Raw genomic sequence first — 20,341 nt, forward strand, 5'->3', positions numbered from 1 at the left:
CTAGGTGGTGCCACCTCTAGTCTCGCTACTCAATTGTGTGCACTTATAGATGTTGGTGTGGGATTCTAGCCTCAACTTCATTTGTGAAGCCATTAAGGATTAATATGAATGGAAGCCAAGTACAAACATTGTAGATAGTTGCTACCTGGTTCACCTTCGAAACGGGGCATAATCTTTGTGCAAGTAGGGGGAAGAATCTCTCCTATCAATCCTCACCATAGACATGTACCTAGATACTATAAAGTGGCATACATCCTTGACCCTTTCCAGAAGAGTTCTCATTGAGTGTATATTTTATTGAGTCCTTGGACTAAACCAAAAACAAGGATGCCCTCTAGTGGGGTGACATGGTTGTGTGAGGTGAACACATGCTCATAAGTTGTGAGACAAAGATTTTGCTGCCTATACCATTTCTAGTTATAGGGATGAAATAGTATCTTTATCGAGTCTAAAAATTGTCCAAATCATGCAAACAACAAAAAGGTAAAGACTTCCCCATCCTTCTAAGTTGCTTTGTCCTTGGTTGGATTGTTTACAACTACTATTTGCGTCCCTTGTTCGAAAAACAACTATTTACTAACAAACCAAAATGATGTCAAAAATCTAAAAATGATGTCCATGACTATCTAAAACTTCCAAATAATGTCAATCCTTTTTATAGAAACTACCAAAATCATCATAAATCTCTTCAAGTATAGTCCAAACCTGTCAATTTTTTACTCTCCTCACTTGTAGCTATGTAAAACATCGTATGAGAAAACACCTTTAGGATTGCTAGTTGGTGTTTCCTCACATAGACCATTGTACTTCCTCACACAAGAAGTTGATAATATTCATGTAGGATTATACCCAAAAACTAAATTTTTGGTCAAAACATTGTCATTACTATCAGTCTATCACTTCCTTGCATGACTCTATCTAAATCTTTGCCTGTGAAAACACATGCAAATTTTTTTTTTGAATCTTCATTTGGTTTACTGTACTTCTTTATGCTGGCTTTCCAGAATCCTCACACAAGCTTTGGTCTTAAAACTATTGAAAGTTCTCTGCCAAAGGTGTTTCCTCACTTGGTTATTAGTATTTCCTCACCTAAAAGTCATTTCCTTGCATGATTTTGTCCAAAAGTGTCCAAAAATAGTGAGCTATTCTAAGCTCCCTTGTCAAAACTCAATCCAAATCTGATTTGTATATAAAAAAATCTAGTCATTCCTCTATTTGCAATAGTGTAAAACTTAGATTTCTTGCCTAGTTTGATTTGCACATGAACTAGTATCCTTACTTGGTTGTCCTATTTTTCTCTCTTGTAATTTTTATACTTTGTGTTAGGATAGTAAAAAATCTTGGAATTTTTAGCCATTTCTCATACTATTTGTATGTAGATATACAACACACTTACTTTGAGACAACATTCTAGTGTGATCCTTCTTCAAACTTTGTCTTGAGTCATTATTTATGACTATTCTAACAAGGAGTGGAAATGTGTTTCCTCCCAATAGACCATGACACAATAGAGATAGAGGTAGACATCATGGTAGAGGTCACTCCTAATTTTACATACAATCTAAATTCAATGAAGGATCCTCACAATGTCTTTCACCTATTGGTCTAGTTAGTGCTTGAAGAATATTTTCCGTAAACATGCAAAAAACTAGGAATCCATTATCTCAAGAACATTTGGACATTGACAAAACATTTTTAAATGAAACAATTGATTTTTTTTTTCAAACACCTATACAACCGATGCATACTGAAACCTTCTACACTTCTAAAATGGTTGATCAAGATCAAGAAACAAGAGAAAATTATAGGAGATAATACCATCAAGACTACCAAAGAAATGAAAGGGTGAAATAACCTTACAACTACACAAATGAGTACTAGGATAGTGAAGAGATACCCCTAGAAGACATAGAGAACTATCATAATGATAAAAACTTTCATAAAATGACGGAGATCTTTCTCAATGATGAGAAAAAATAATATTTCCTCAAAATCACTCAAGGAAAAAAACTACCTCAATATTTCAATGTTGAAACAATTGTCACACAAGAAGAAGAAATTGAAACATCCAAGTTACAAAAGAAAATTTAGGCCATCCAAGAGAAATTGGACCAAATCATGCATGATAAGGATAGAATAACTTAAACATACATGTTAGAAACCATTTTTCCATTTCTTTTCAACAAGGATTTTAATATGCCTCCTTTTCCTAGAGGAGTTGAGTTACCCAAATATGACAAATACTTAGGAACATTCAATCCCCAAGATCATTTGAGGTAGTTTGGTACTTTGTCTATAAAATTCATGCACAATCAAACGTATCTTATGCATTTTTCCCATGGATTCTAGGTGTCAAGCCATGGAATGGTTTTCAAGATTGCCTACTGGTATTGAAACATTTGATGAGATTGCTAATATATTTATTCAACAATACTCGCACAATAAACAACATCCAGTCAGCATATGTGATTTGTGTAACCTTAAGAAAAAGATTGGAAATGCCTCTACACCATAATATTAGTCAAATGAGGGGGTTATAAAGAAGACTTCGATCCATTTGTAATTTTATTTCATAGTTGGTAGATAGGTAATAGCCTTTTACTAAGACTCTACATAAAGGTGTAAAATATGATTCGAACAAAGATTATGATCAAAGTTTAATGCAGATAAAACAACATCTTACCAATCCACCAATTATGATGCCTCCTATTTATGGGAAGCCTCTCATTTTGTATATCTCTACAAAAAAGTCATATAATTGTATCTTGCTAGCTCATGAGGGAAATGATAACAAGGAAAGAGCTAGCTATTATCTGAGTCGCATATTGATTTCTTATGAAATGCACTATAGCCTTATTGAAAAAGATTGCTTGGTGATTGACTTTTCTTCTTAAAAGTTGAGGCACTGCATGCTTGCTCACATTACATGACTAGTTTCCAAAATTGATCCATTGAAGTATTTACTTAGAAAGGAAAATCTAACATGAAGGTTAGCTAATGGGTCATGATACCGAGTGAGTTTTATATTACTTATGTTGAAAGAAAGGCTATCAAAGAATAGGCAATTTCTGATCAATTAGTAGAAGCACCAATGAAAAGTCTTCTACCACTAAATATTGAATTCCTTGATGAATCTATTTCAATGCTAACACGTCAAACATGGGTGATTTTATTTAACGATTCCTTCTCACAACAAGGATCTGGTGCTGGTATCTTATTCATAACACCACAAAGATATCCATTGCCTAAGGCATACAAGATTATATTTCCTTGTACAAATAATATTGTAGAATATGAAGCCTTAATCAATGACATGAAGATTGTAGTCAAATGGAGAGTAGATGGATTCAATATCTTTGGGGATTTGTGACTAGTAATCAATGAGGTCAATGATGTATATCAAACTATTGCCATGTTTTTAGTCCCCCTATATTTGCAAACTTCTAGAATTAGGGTTGAGTTAATATGATGTCATGTCTATGTCTAGATTTCCCTTACGGAACTTTTCTTCTCATCTATACCTTTGTGTGCACCTTGGTGGGCATTTAAAATGCAATCTAATGCATTTTTTCATATTATTTGATTAGGAAAGGGAGGTTAAGTTTATACATTTCCTAGATGAGAGGGAAATTGTTCAAAAATCCTAACTCTATGATCAAGCATTTCATTGAAGGTGTAATATAGGTACAAAAAAGAAGATCACATACATATTTAGAATAAAATAGTAGTGTAGAACATCAAAGACTAAGTCTAAAAGATCATATGTAGATTGTGAGAATAAGCTAGAAGCAAGATCATTTTAGCTTGATGTAGAGTGAGCATTGAAAGATGCAAAAATGGTGAAGAACATAATCAAAGGTGGAAAAAACTAAATTTGAAATCAAATCGACCGTAAAAAACACGCCTGAATGTCAATGTCATCGAGTTGAATAGTCAAGTCACTTTGGAAATAAGTCATGACCATCAAATGAAGACCAGATTGATGGATGGTATTTTAAGACATAATTATAAGTGTCCAACGATGCATCTCCTTAGCCATCAGATCTTAAAAGATCCATGCCTATTGTTATGTCACTTTCTAAAGTTACACAAGGAATAATCATCGCAAGATAGCAACAAGATGACACCTGTCTACATGACCCAAATGAGGTGGGCCCTTCTTTGAGTCATGTGTAGTAATTTAAGGACACGATGAGGATTGTCTATCTTAGGATAGATCTATGAATGTCATTTTTTCCATGTAAATTTTCTTGGTTGTTAATTATGGTGACATAGTGATAGAGTAATATGTGTGTCAATGTGCCCATCACATTCTATAGTCACCAGATTCTCTAGGAAATGAAATAGTTCCACCTATCTACCATGATGTACATAGCTAGAAAGTGGACCTATATTGAAAATCATATAAGAGAGTTAAGACCTTTTTTGCAACTATTGGATCTGTTGGGACTCAAAATCACCTTCCTAATTTGAGTACCATTCCAATCATTTGAAGCCCTATAAGTGAATTTAAGGTATGTATACTTGGCTATCCTTTTGAGGCCTTAGAGATGTTTAATGTTCCTAACACCTTGTATTCAGTATATCCACTCATCCCATAAAGATATATTGCCATTCTGAGTCATTCCATGAAGTTTCATTTTGAGTAATTAGACTCTACTAGGGTTCAAGAGGAGGTATCTAACTTGGTAACATCTTCCTACAACCATGTCTAAGAGGTTATAACCTAAATCTTCAGTTTGTCTTCTAAACACTCACATTGTTCACCATGCACCTAGTGTACCGTGTGCCTCCAACAGACCAAAAATCATCCTTGGCTTCATACCATGACCCCAAAACCTTGGATCATCTCAACACATCCCATCTAACATGTTCCAACTCCTTTCACACTCTCAGCAACACATCTCTTACACTTTCTCAATTTTGCCTCTTCTAGGCTTGTTTCAACTAGCCCTTGCCAGTCACTTATTTGTTATTTTCTCCAAAATTTCCCATAGAATTTAGTAAACTATTGGGTGATTAAAATACCCTTTTCCTCACTCTAAAATATAATCCAAAACCAACTAGACTTTTTTTTTTAAATATCACTCAAAACTGGCTATTTCAAGTTGCTAACTAGGCCTAGTTTGAGGCCATTTACAAAGCAACTCACAATCCCTTGACTCTTGGAACTCCATGACCCAAAAAAATATTAAGACATGACTCAAATGCAAGGATTCTTCTATTTTTTTGGTCTCATGATCAACTTTACAATGGCTTTTACAAAACCCTCCTTTCTAGCCCCTTTGCCCCAGGGCTTTCTAGAAATCTTACTTTGCAACATCTCTAGAACCCCAAAAATGGTTCAAAAACCTCCAATTTGGTCATATTGGATGACTTCCAACAAAAAATGCAACTCTTGTTTGGAGAAAACACTAAATCCACCTTTGGAACAGTCACATACCCCTTTTTGTGTACTCTTTCTCACTCAACCCCATACCCTTGGGCATCAAAAACTCAACTCCAAGTTCTTCCCTACAGATGAATGATTAAAGAAATTATTTTACAATATTCTTGACCCATTCCATGAGCCCTAGTAATCACATATATTAGAATGGGTCAGATTCATAAAATGACTCTCAAACCCCTCTTAAACTGTCACCTACAATAGATTTGAGGACAATCAATACGAAAAGTAAAAAACAATTGATTAAACCTTCATACTAATGCTAAATGAAATTTAAAACATTTCACTATCACCTCCAAAAAGAATTAGATCAAAAGGTACTATTTAAATGAAATTATAATAGTAAAAAGTTTAGATTTTTGATAAATTTTTTAGGGAAAACTATGCATTCATTGCTCAAACTTCAAAACTCTTACATTACCAATCAATTTTTACCATTTGAACTTGTCTCATGTTACCATTTTTTACACGCTCACCAAATTTCAAATTTTGAACATCTTCCCGACCAACAGCTAGTTCCAAGTTTAATATTATTTTAATGCCTGATCAAACTTATGAAATGTTTTCGCCGGCCTGCATATTCCTCATCGTCAGATCAATATAGATCTATGACCCTCATTGCGTCGCCAAGAAAAGCTACCCTTTGTTTATGTATGGTGACTTAGAGATCGTTCACCACATGTCTCGGTGGGCCTAGTCAGGTGGTCTATTTTATTCCTCTAGTGCCAAGTTTGAATATCATCACCGGCCTCGCTACCTCACTACCGAAAAACTTAGGAATCCCACCATTGGAAAAGTAGCGAGTCACTATAAAATAAGTGATGGTGGGACCTCTGTGATGTGGAAAGGGTAAGGTGCTTGAGATAGATTCTGACCATTGGATCAAATGAGATTGATGGTCCTCATTGACTCGCCAAGGGAAATGGCATGTTGTTTAGTCTATGTGCATTAGCAAGAATGGGCCCACCAATCTTTGGATGTAGGATGCAGCTTCCCCACCCTTGGATGGATCTCAGATCGATGGCCATCACTGAATCACTTTGGGAAATTTTATGTTGTTTGCCCATAGCAACTTGGAAAAATGGGACCCACCAAATGTTCAAAATGTTGAATGAAGTTCTCCACAGTCGGATCAACTTAGATCTATGGCTCTTGTTTTCTCGCTATGAGAAGTTGCTCAAGAGATAGCTATAATGAGTTGGCGATGCGCTGCCACATGTCCTGGTGGGGCCAGGTCTATTCCATGAGCCATATGGTGGACCCCTAGGCTGATGACACATCAGGAACAAATGAACAGGTCAGCAACATGTTGGTAGTTGGTTGAGTTTTCATTGGCTAGGGTGGTGATAGTGTTAAGGTGGGCTAGTCTCTACAGTGCGACTTTTAGGATCATCAGATTATCTTAGATAAATGGTCCTCATTAACTCGCCATGAGAAGATGCACACTGGATAGGTATGGTGAGTTAATGACTTTATGCCATGTGTCCCTATGGGCCCTATTTCCTTGTGGACTATTGACAGATTGGATGCATGTTGTTTAGGGCCATCGACTGATGCAAGATTAGTGGTGCTTGTTATGTCGCCATGGAGAGATGCGCAAAAGATATGCATGGTGAGGGAGCAAGTGAGGGACCCACCATCATTCTTAGTAAGTTGGATCAAACATCATCCATAGGATTAAGGCAGATCTATGGTTCTCATTTCCTTACCATGGAAAGGGGCATGAAAGATATGTATGGTGACTTGGTGAGTGTGCAATACATGTCCTCATGGGTCCATTTGAGGCAGTAGTAGTTAGGGCTGGTGGTTATGTTGTGGCCATCATGGTCAGTGTTTACAAGTTGGCACGGTCAGTATGAAAAGAGGTGGTCAACCTGGGAAGACTTGCGAAGTGGCAGAATGAAATGATCTGGTTGGTGCACGTGGCTCATCTTGGTGCCAGGGATAGGTTGACTTGCTGATTCATGAACCAAAAGTAGGGGAAGGCCAAGGTTTTATACAAATCTGATCTTCATGATCGATCCTAACCACCAGAAGTGAATGCTGAACCAAAAAAAGACACTCCACCACCTCCAGTGATCCATCTACTTGGTCAGAGCAGTAATGGTGTCGCTTCTGTCTTCTCAAGGCATTGTTTGATATGAAAATTAGATTTCATGGTACCTAAAGACATGTAATGATTAGAATTTCCTTAGATTTGATCCCCAGGATTGTTCTCTATAGGAGTTGATGGTGATGGTTGCCAGATAATTTTGGAGGGAAAATCTCAGTTATGCCTGCACTATAAAGGAAAATTTTGTACATTTTGTTAAGGTTGATCATTTCTTTGTTATTCTCTGCTGTTGCTCTACAACTATAGTGTAAATTCCCTTGTGCCTCTGAACCATATGACATTCTACTATATCTCCTTCAGCCATTGGTGTGAAAGTGCAGAGTTCTCTGCCTCTTATTGGTGTTTTGTGGAAATTTGTAATCTACATGACTGTATCTTTTTCAACCTTTGAATGATATATAAGTGAATCTTCTTCCTTGTGTCATCCATACAACTTTTCTAATCTGCATGTGATTATTTGGTTGAAATAAGTCTGAATGTGTAATATCCTTAGTTTCATTCTGGTTCAATAGTGCATATATGGGCAGAGATTGGTCTAAACACTCTATTTTGGTGCATTACCTCTTTAGATTAGATTAGGTAGATTTTTCTTTTGTGCTCTCCTTCTCCCTTTTCCTCTCCAAGAGTAGTTAGGTGCATCTTGATAGTAAGAGGAAGCTAGCTTTCTCTAGAGACTCAACCTCATAGTTCAAGTTCCACAACTTGGAGGTTGTTTCCATGTTTCACTAGGTTGTCCTCATGCATAGGCTCTAGACAAGGGTGCAAACCTATGTGACAACAGTTTTCGGCATGCTTGGTGGGACTCATCTTCTTAGAATACTTCAAGCCTACTGGTATCAAAAGGGAAGATTTCAAGATCAATACTAAGGAGATAGTACTGGCTTCGGTAGTAAGCCTTTAAGAGGCTCATTCTTCAAAGTACTTGGTGACTTTGAGCTTCAATACATATCTAGTTCCAGACCAAAGTTGCAGTGATTTATGCCTAGAACTGAGACAAGGGCAATTTCTAGAGGTAAGTTTCATTATCAAGAACTCTCACTTTCAAACCCTAGAAGAAAGAAGACTAGAATATCTTTATCACCAGTTAGGAGTGCAGTAGTAACAAATACCCCTACAAGATCTATCTCTACTCCTCCTACAGTTAGATCTCAACCTAGATTGCCATCAACACATATCAATAGATCACTTGTCTATATGGCATTGCCTAGAGCTCATAATTTTGCCACCTTTAATGGTGGGAGCCCTCTTCTATTAGCCTAAAGACATGATATACCAATAGCTACTCTCAAAAGTATACTTGAGTTTACTAGTGAAACTTCTATCTCTCCCTTAGAACTTATTCAAGCAGTTGCAAATGTCTACAATATTCATGGTGTTACAGAGGATGATGTTGCAATTAGACTCTTAGCCTCATCCTTGAAAGGAAAAGCACTGTTCAAACATTTTAAGGATAAAAGTGACTACTTGTCACTTTTAGAGTAGTTGACTAATATAAAAAGAGCCCCCATGAATGTATAACTGATTTTAATTATAGATTTCAAAAAACATGGGATAGAATACCTACTTCAGTGAAGCCTACCCCTAGTAATGCCTTCTTGCATTACCTTAGAGCTTTTAATAGTGATATTGCCACCACAATCTAGACTATGGGAGGAGCTACCTTACCTGATGCTTATGAAATAGCAATAAAATCAAAGAATATCCTAATACAAGGAGGTAAGTTAGCTCCAAGGCCTCCTATGCCCTTCTTTCCTAATGTTCCAAATCATCAACCATCAGTGGCTCCCCTTCCCACAACTTCTACATCTCAATCCCTTGTCCCAGTCCCTCAAGCTTCCACATCCTCATATGGGACAGATGAAATCAAAGAGATGATGCAATCTCTGATGCTGAACATAGGTAAGAGATTGCAAGGCCAAGAAAAGAACCTAGAGAAAAAAATTGCAAGATCATGGGAGGGAGTTAAAAGATCAAGGAAAGAAGCTAGAGGATAGCTGCTTTGTAATACAAAAAGTGAGGAACAAGGTGGTGACTTTAGAAAGACATCAAGCTCAAGGTAGTAAACCTCATCGATTGCAATATCAGACCCCAAGTGGTGGTAGACCTCCAAATCCTAATTATTGGAATAATTCTTTTGATCAGAGTAGGCAAGGCGGTCATGCTTCAACCTCAAATGTAAACCAAAGTAGGGCCATAGTCCCTCAAAATAATATGGCTCAAGATCAAGATTTTTGTCCATCCTACAACTACTCCTATGCCTACTGCATGTGTCAGAAGGCTGAATCTTTTATGGCCTTGATAGTCCAAGAGCTTGCAGCAAGACAATCATCCAAGGAGGACCAATTTAAAAATTCCTCAGGTATGCAAGGAGAAGGTGATTGCTCTTTTATGAATCATTAAATGGAGGAGCATTGTAATGTAAACCAGGATTCCATTTCTCATAACACTAGAAGAAAAAGAAGAGCTATGGAAGATGCTATCCCTCCTCCTCCCAATTAGGCCTCAACTTCAAGTGCAATACCTCATGAGCAAGTAGCAAATAATCAATCAAGTACCATTCAACAACAAAAGAAAAATCATCACAGAAAAGATACAAGTGATCCTCAGGTTATTCCATCTCAACTTCATAGAATTGTAGCTCCCAAAGTCCCTAACAAAGCACCTGCTATGCCATTTAGTGTGGTAGAGAAAATGAAGAAGAAAAATGTGAATATTTCAATGTGGGATGTTGTTGCTACTATACCCATGAAAAAGAGGTTGCTACAGCAAGAATTTGAAAGAATTGAACCAAAGGATTAGACACTCAGCATGGAAAGTGTCACAAGTCTAGTACAGCCATCAAAGGGGGTAGAAACAAGTAAAAAGGTTAGACCTCCTCCATTCTATGTTTCTTTAATTATAGGAGGCAGACTAGTCCATAATTACGTGATTGATTCACGGGCTAGTAGTTTAGTGATGCCTAGGTGTGTTGCTGATGCTTTAGGAATGAAATATGAGCCCATTGTTAGGGATGTATTACAGTTGGATGGTAGTACTGTCAAGACTGTAGGGATCCTTAGGAATGTGGAGATGGCCTTACATGCATGTCCTAGTTGTACTGTAACCCAAGATATCTCTGTTGTTGAGGTCAAGCCATATTTTGCCATCTGTCTGTCAAGAGACTTTACTGCCCAAATAGGTGGTTTCATATCTTCTAACTGGTCATATATGTCTTTCAAGATGAGATACGGAGCAAATGCTTGAATTAGAGCAGAGCCTCAAGCTCTCCATCATACTGAATCTTACACCCCCAACCCCATCAACATGAATTTCCCTATCCTAGAGAAGGATGAGAATGACATAGTGAATGAGCCCACCACTTACATAGCAGAGATACTTAATTTTTTCTTGGATGAGTGGGTTGATGCATATCAATTTGACCCTATGTCAGAAACCCTTGAGATAGGCCTCAATACATATTGTATAGTGGAAAAAGATGTTCTAGTTCCCAATCTTGTAAAGACTAAAGAAGATGCAAGTGGGATATGGAGTATGTACTTTGATGGCTCAAGAAATAAAAATGGATCAGGGGCTGGTGTGATGTTGATTTCTCCTGCACAAGTAAGGTACTACTTCTCATTTAGGCTCCAATTCAATTGCACTAATAATGTAGCCAAGTATGAATCCTTGATTCAAGGCCTCCTACTTACTCAAAAAAGAGGAATTCAAGCCTTAAAGGTATATGGAGACAATGAGTTGGTGGTTAATCAAGTGAGAAATTATAATATCACCAAGAATGGTTTGCTCAAGTCTTATAAACATAGAGTGTGGGATTTTGTTGAAGATTTCAATGCATTTAACATCCAGAGCATCCCTAGAAAAGAAAAAAGACATGCTGATAGGCTTGCAGCAATAGGTACATCTTATGATGTGCCAGGGAATCTTGAGGAGGAGAAGAAGCAAAAAATCAGAGTGGCAGTAAGGCCTACTATCCCTCATAATAACACCCATTGGCAAGTGTTAGAATCTGATGAGCAAATTGTGAGCTTCTTGCAGAATGAGGCAGAATTTTCAAGCAAAAATAAGTCAAGACTGCAAGATCAGTATGGTGATTAGATCATTCATCTCAATTCTAACAAGTTTCCTAAAGGTCTCATTACCTTAGAAATTTTTTTCAATCCTGATGATCAAGCAAGAGACAGAGGTGTGAACCTAGCTACTGATGAAGATGGTCATATTTCAATCATGGTTGCTGATGGAAAGTCCTTAAACATGGGTAAGGTATGCTCTGAAATTGAACAAGAAAGTTTTGTTCATCTATGTCAAGAATTTAATGATGTATTTTCTTGGACATATGATGACTTAAAGGGCTTTGACCCAAAGTTATTTCAGCATACCATAGATCTAGTTGATAATGTAAAACCAGTAAGACAAAAGTAGAGGCTAGTGAATCCTAAAATTGAACCCTTAATGAGAAAGGAGCTATCCAAATTGATTGAGGCCAATATAATTTTCCCTATCAAGTACTCATCATGGGTAGCAAACCTTTTCCCTGTTAGGAAGAAGAATGGAGAGATTAGATTGTTTTTGGACTTTAGGGATCTTAACCAAGCTTCCCTTAAAGATCACCATCCTCTCCCTTCTATGGAGCAGATTTTTTCCAAGGTCAGTGGTTCAAAGAGGTTTTCATTTTTTGATGGATTCTCTCATTACAATCAAGTGCTTGTTAAAGAGTCTGATAGATACAAGACTGCATTTACCACTAAATGTGGTACCTATGCTTATTGTAAGATGCCATTTGGGTTAACCAATGTAGGTGCTACATTTCAGAAAGCAATGTAGATGGCCTTCAAAAGACTGATTGACAAGTTTGTCTTAGTTTACCTTGATGATATCATTGTATATTCAAAGAATGTAGAAGATCATTTTGATCATCTAAGATAGGTATTCTTAAGATGTAGAGAGTTTGGGGTTTCCCTTAACCCAAGTAAGTGTGTCTTTGCTACTAATCAAGAAAAATTATTAGGACACATTGTATCTAAGGATGGCTTAACCATTGATTCAAAGAGAAAAAAAGAAATACTTGCCCTCCCTCTTCCTAAACACAAGAAAGGGCTGAAAATTTTCTTGGGTAGGATAAATTTTGTGAGAAGATTTATCCGTAATCTTGCTACAATGGTGAAACCTCTTACAACTATGCTCAAGAAAGGTATGGTCTTTGCATGGACCAAGAAAGGGAAGGAAAGTTTTAAAGAGATCAAGGCAGAAATAGCCTCAGCCCCTACTCTCATGAATCCAAATTTTGAGAAGGATTTCATCCTTTATACTCTAGGTGGTGAGTCGAGTATCTCTGTTGTCTTAACTCAAACAAATGACAAGAATGAAGAGCAACACATAGCTTTCTTTAGTGAAGGGCTCAAGGAGTATGAAGATAAGTATAACTATGTAGAAAAGCAAGCCCTTGTAGTCATCAGAGCTTTAAAGAAATTTAGACACCTCCTGTCCCATAACAAGATTCATTTGTTAGTACCCCATGCCAGTGTGAAGGATTTCCTTTTGAACAAAGATATTAGTGAGAAAAGAGCTCACTGGATTACTAAGGTAATGGAATATGATATTGACATTTAGATTACCAAGTTGGTAAGAGGGAGGGGGTTGTGTAAATAGATGCTATCATCTTAAGAACCTGATGAGGAGGTTTTCATGGTATTAACAGAGCAACAAGAGGTAAGAAATAGTGACCCAAGGAGTTGGATGGATGACATGAAGAGTTTCCTATTAGGGAATGGATACCCTCAAGGATTAGATAGAACTAAAAGGAAATAGTATAGATTAAAATCAATTCCTTATATCATAGTTGATGGTATCCTATTCAAAAGATATTTCAATGGAGCCCTATTAAGATGCCTTGATATAGACCAGGCTGAAAGAATGATCAAAGAAATTCATGATGGTCCTGATGGTGGTCATTTCTTAGCAAGGACAACTGCAATGAAGATCATGAGGGCTGGTTATTACTGGCCATCTCTATTTCATGATTGTCATAAGTATGTGAGGAAATGTGCATTCTTCTCTTGCAAACAAAGACTTTCAGCTCTTCCCCTTCATCCTAGCCAGGCAGATGAACCTTTTGCTTAGTGGGGATTGGATTTCATAGGCCCTATCAATCCTCCTTCTAGTTCTGGCCACAAATGGATTTTAGCTGCTACAGATTACTTCACCAGATGGACAGAGGTAGTTTCATTGAAGGATGCCACTGAATCCTTAGTTGTTGAGTTCCTTGACAGAATTGTGACCAAGTTTGATGCCCCTTCAACCATTATTTCAGATAATGCAAAATCTTTTGTTGGAGCTCAGATTTGTGCATGGGAAGTGGATCATAATATCTATTTGAGTACATCCTCAAATTATTACCCCTAGGGTAATGGCCTGGCCGAGTCATCTAACAAAAACTTGATCAAGATCATGAAAAGGACAATAGAGGATAACCAGAGGTGTTGGCATAAAAAATTAAGGACAGCTCTGTGGGCTGACAGAATAATACCTAAAAGATTAGTAGGGAATTCTGCATTCATGTTGGTATATGGCAGAGAGGCAAGGCTTCCAATTTCATTGGAGTTCCCAGCCCTAGAGTTAGCTCATCAGTTGGAATTGATTGAAGATGATGCCATGATAGTGAGAATGAAAAAACTAATGGAGCTGGAAGAGAAAAGAAACTAGGCCATGCAGACCCTAGAGACACACCAACAACAGGTCAAGAGGAGCTTTGACAAAAAGGCTAGGGTTAGAATCTTCAGGGAGGGAGATTTGGCCCTGAAATGGGATACAGATAGGGAAAAACCAGGAAGACACTCAAAATTTGACACACTTTGGAGTGGTCCCTACCTGATTGAAAGTTGTAAACAGGCCAATGCTTTCCAGTTAAGTAGGCTTGGTGGTGAAATTCTACCCATCCCAGTCAATGGGATTTATCTTAAGCCATGTTTCTGACAGGGTCTGAGATTCCATGTACATAGTTAAGCTTAGTTTCATTTCCAATTTTTTCCTACTTTCCAAGAAGTGCACGGGCACAGGGTTGTCTCTCTGTTAGATAGCAAGTTTTGAAATTTTGAAGGTTGCAGATGAAGGTTTTGGTCTCTGGTTCCAGTTGCAGAGACAAGGGTTTTAGGGTTTTCCTCTCAGACAGAGGGTTAGGGTTTTTTATAGTGCTCAAAATCTACACATCTCATGACTCTGTAGCCCAATGGATGCTTTAGGCCACTGATCTTATGCGTAGTAGGCTCACATCCCCTATGAGTCACCAGAAACATTACCATTTTGAATGTCTGCTCGACCAATGGCTAGTTCACAGTTTAATATTATATTAATGCCTGATCAAACTTATGAAATTTTTTCACCGAACTGCATATTCCTCATCATTGGATCAATATAGATCTATGACCCTCACTGCATCACCAAGAAAAGCTACCCATTGTTTATGTATGGCAACTCAGTGATCATTCGCCATGTGTCTCAGCAAGCCCAGTCAGGTAGTCTATTTTATTCCTCTGGTGTCAAGTTTGAATATCGTTACTGGCCTCACTACCTTGGTACCAGAAAACTCAGGAATCTTGTCATTGGAAAAGTAGTGAGTCATCATAAAATAAGTGCTAGTGGGACCTCTGCAACATGGAAAGGGTAAGGTGCTCACGATAGATTCTGACTTTTGGATCAAACGAGATTGACGATCCTCGTTGACTCACCAAGGGAAATGGCATGTTGTTTAGTCTATGCAAGTTAGCGAGAACGGGCCCACCAATCTTTGGATGTAGGATGCAACTTCCCCACCCTTGGATGGATCTCAGATCGACGACCATCACTGACTCACTTTGGGAAATTGCATGTTGTTTGCCCATAGCGACTTGGAAAAATGGGACCCACTAGATGTTCAGAATACTGAATGAAGTTCTCCATTGTCAGATCAACTCATATCTATGGCTCTCGTTTGCTCACCATGAGAAGTTTCTTGAGAGATAGCTATAATGAGTTGGCAATGCACTACCACATGTCCTTGTGGGGCTAGGTCTATTCCATGAGCCATATGGTGGACTCCTGGGCTAATGACATGTCAGGAATGAATGAATAGGTCAGCGACACATTGGCAATTGGTTGAGTTTTCATTGGCTAGCATAGTGACAGTGTTAAGGTGGGCCAGTCTCTTCACTGTGACTTTTAGGATCATCATATTATCTTAGATCAGTGGTCCTCGTTAACTTGCTATGAGAAGGTGCACGCTGGATAGGTATGGCAAATTAACAACTTTGTGCCACGTGTCTCTGTGGGCCCTATTTCCTTGTGGACTACTGACATATTGGATGCATGTTGTTCAGGGCCGTTAGATGATGCAACATCAATGATGCTCATTACATCACCATGGAGAGATGCGTAGAAGATATGCATGGCGAGGTAGCAAGTGTCGGACCCACCATCGTTCTCAATAAGTTAGAACAAATTTCATCCACAAGATCAAGGCAGATCTATGGTTCTTGTTTGCTCACCATGGAAAGGGGCGCAAAAGATATGTATGTCAACTTGGTGAGTGTGTGACAAGTGTCCTTGTGGGTCCAGTTGAGGTAGTAGCAGCTAGCGCTAGCGGTTATCTTGTGGTTATCACAGTCAGGGTTTACAAGTTGGTGCGGTTAGTATGAAAAGAGGTGGTCAACCTAGGAAGACCTGCGAAGTAGCAGAATGAAATGATCTAGTTGGTCCACGTGGCTCATCCTAGTGCCAAAGATAGGTTGACTTGCTGATTCACAAACCAAAAATAGGGGAAGGCCAATATTTTATACGATATTGATCTTCATGATCGATTCTAACCACTAGAAGTGAATGCTGAACCAAAAAAAGGACACTCCACTGCCTCCGGTGATCCATCTACTTGGTCAGAGTAGTAATGGCATCGCTTCTATCTTCTCGAGGCATTGTTTGATACAAAAATCAGATTTCATGGTACTTAAAGACATGCAATGATCAGATTTTCCTCAGATTTGATCCCCATGATTGTTCTCTGCAAGACTTGATGGTAGTGGTTATAGGATAATTTTGGAGGAAAATCTCAATTATGCGTGCACTATAAAGGCAAATTTTGTACATTTTGTTAAGGTCAATCATTTCTTTGTTATTCTCTGCTATTGCTCTACAACTACAATGTAAATTCCCCTATGCCTCTAAACTGTATGACATTCTACTGTATCTCCTTCAGCCATTGGTGTGAAAGTGCAAAGCTCTCTACCTCTTACTGGTGTTTTGTGGAAATCTGTAATCTACATGACTGTATCTTTTTCAGCCTTTGGATGATATATAAGTGAATCTTCTTCCTTGTGTCATCCAAACAACTTTTTTGATCTACATGTGATTATTTGGTTGAAATATGTCTAAATGTGTAATACACTTAGTTTCATTCTGATTTAATAGTGCATATATAGGCAGAGATTGGTCTGAACACTCTATTTTGGTGCATCACCTCTTTAGATTAGATTAGGTAGATTTTTCTTTTGTGCTCTCCTTCTCCCTTTTCCTCTCCAAGAGTAGTTAGGTGCATCCTGATAGTAAGAGGAAGCTAGCCTTCTCCGAAGACTCAACCTCACAGTTCAAGTCCCACAGCTTGGAGGTTGTTTCCATGTTTCACTAGGTTGTCCTCATGCATAGGATCTGGACAAGGGTGTAAACCTAAGTGACAACATATCCCACATGTGGGAATGAGGTTTTTAACTCATTTAGGCACTCAAAACCAAATGAAACCACTCTAACTACCCCTCTAACCACCTTTGTGCATTAATCACCTTATTTTATTGTCAACTTGACACTTTTAGTTGTCAATTGACAAGTTTTTGATCTTCCTTGCTACATGACTATCCCATTACATTAATATGGTCATTTGAGAACTTATTAAACACAAAATATTAAACAAAACTCATATCTACCATTTGAACCCCTTACATAATTCCATTAAGCCCATTTTGGCTTATATTGAATTTTACAAAATATTGCACTTTAGTGCCTTTTACATCTTTTAGAGGCTTTGATAGCCTTATTACATTATTCAAGACCTTTATAGGTCTTTTTTTATCCACCCGTAAGCTAGGATCAATCCAAATTCATTCCTAGTGATCCCTAGGTACCTTGTAGGCTCAATAATGCCATTAAGGTTTACATTAAAGCTGTCATTACAATATGATCAATCTATGATCAAAACAAGATCACATGTCCATGATTAAATTCATTAAAAGTTTTAATTACCTTAGAAGGCCATTTTTCTTTCAATCCACCTAAGGATCCATCAATGTCCCAACTGGTCATCTTGTCTCCTACTTGTGACCTTGGTGCTCCTACACCAGTGTTGGCCAACAACTGGAAAATTTTTGTTATCGATTGAGCTACTAGATCTTGTCATTTTCATTTTTTTTGTTGAGAAAATTCTTACACTTAGCATAGCTACTTTCTTATTACTAAGAGTAGTCATCTCAAAGAAGAAAAATTCTTCTAGCCTAAGCTTCTCTTGAAACTTGTTTTATAGTTCTTAATTTCAAAATAGATATGACTTTTTCATTGTAACATGTAGGAAAAGATCTCATAATTTTATGTATGTTCATCATCATCGCTTAATGGTGTAAGGGCTCCAAGGCCATTCTATGAAGATACATTCATTAAAGACACCAAGGAATAAAGTTCAATTTTTTTTGTCATTTGCACTATTTCTTTGAATGATTTCATTTTATCTTCATTGACTACAACATTAAACTCTTGTAGGGATGAATTAAGACTTTCATACAGTCATTTCATGGTTTCTTAAAGTGATCTTGAAGCATTAAATGTCTCATTGTCTTGTTATTTACACTAATAGTGCTGTAACAGTCCCAAAAAATTAACTATTTTGAGGGCTTTTATGATGATTTGATCCATTCTTTGGGTATTTTCTTGCTATTTCCTAGGTTATGGATCTAGTATAACATGTTTTAAATGCTACTAACCTATTTGAGTGCAATAAGAAACATTTAAGCTGGGGTGATCACCATGACTAATAGTGGGAAAAAGAGAGGAAAATGTTGCTACAAGTACACCAGTAGAACATTTGCCTTAATGAGGGTATGATTTTATGTTTGAATGATTTAGGGCATGCCCTAAATATGGTTTTTAGTCTTTGAATGAGTCTTAGAAGTGTTTGGAAGTGGGAGAACCATAAAACCCTTGTTTTGCACCATTTAATGAGAGGGTTTGTTGGAAAGTATTCCTAGAAGAGTCAACTTGGCAAAAGGACTATGGAATCCTTAGTTTGGCATCAAAATACCATACTGTACAAATTTTGGAAGTCTAGAGCTAAGTTTAAAGCACACTTGCTTTGTAAAAGTGGCCTAATTAGGCCTAATTCTGAGACAAATAGCCTTGTTATGTAGAATTGATGCAGAGGCTAGTGGGCTGCAACAATATTATCTTCCACTAGACTCCACATCTTAATGTCTTCACTCTTTGAACCCTCCCACTCATGCATCAATGCATTCTGAACATATGGTGTTGTGACTGTTCCAGAGTTCCAGCACTCCACTTGTCTCCAATAACATATCAACTAGGATCACTCTCAAAGGATCCACTACTACTTGAAACAAAAGGACTCTTCTATGTGTCCCCCTAAAACTCTTTAATCCCTTTATAAAACTTCTCAACACATTCATGAAACAAATCCATAAAAATCTGCCCTATCACAGTCCTCTGCACATACCCATGAACAGTCATTCATAACTTCTTGATAAAAGTTTATTTGCTCGATCCAACCATTGATATTTTGAGAAACTTGTTCCCCAACAACATATAAAAATATGAGTCAAATCCAACGGTGGGTTTGGGAGATATGACCCCAGCACTGGACTACATTTTCTGGAACAGTTTTTCATTCATTTTCCAAACAACACTTTGTCACAATCTGAGACCTCTTTATTCAATCTCTTGCATATCCTACATGAAAAAAATACCTACAAGAATTATCATACATGTTTAACCCTCCTCCCACAATAAACAACCATCTACATAAAGTGGGAGGGGATTTTACTCTTTAAAACAACAAAACAGTGTTAAATCTGTCACGTGACAGCCTTATTACAGCAAACAAAATGACTTATTTCTCTTAAACTTTCACTATCCAAATGTTAATAAGTCATGATCAAAGCCTTCTAAATATTTAGGATTCAAATAGAAAGCTTTTTGATGCCAAAAGACTTACAAACTTTAAAACAATCCAAATTGCATCAGTCACTGTTTGTGACAGTTATAATGTGACAGTGAAACACAAAATTTTATTGATAGTTTTCAAGACTTTTACATTAAGATATCTGAACACCCTTGGACACCAAATACATTGTATTTATAAACTCCTTTTCCACCATCTAACTGTCCAAACTTCAAAAACTGACCAAAAATTCCCTAACTGTCTATGACAGTTTTGAATAACCTTTAATTAAATTTTAAAAACAACTATTTGCTGCTTATTTCATACTTCTAAGACTCAAACATTCATGAAAATTTTGAAAGTAATGTAAATGGATGTTCCTATGCTCAAAAGACTTATAAATCCTTACTTAACCCTTGACTCCATCATAGTGCCCTATGTGGCCTATTACTAACATTTTGACAATGTGACATGTTTTCCCAATTACATTGTAATTATTTGCATTTGATATGCACTTTATGACTCTTTGATCCCATTTATCAACCTAGTACATTCTAGGACTCTATCCCCATGACACTTCATTACATCACATTAATGACCCTTA

The sequence above is a fragment of the Cupressus sempervirens genome, chromosome 2 (assembly GCF_028749045.1).
Source record: "Cupressus sempervirens isolate cs-2001-9-10 chromosome 2, ASM2874904v1, whole genome shotgun sequence".
Lineage (NCBI taxonomy): Eukaryota > Viridiplantae > Streptophyta > Pinopsida > Cupressales > Cupressaceae > Cupressus > Cupressus sempervirens.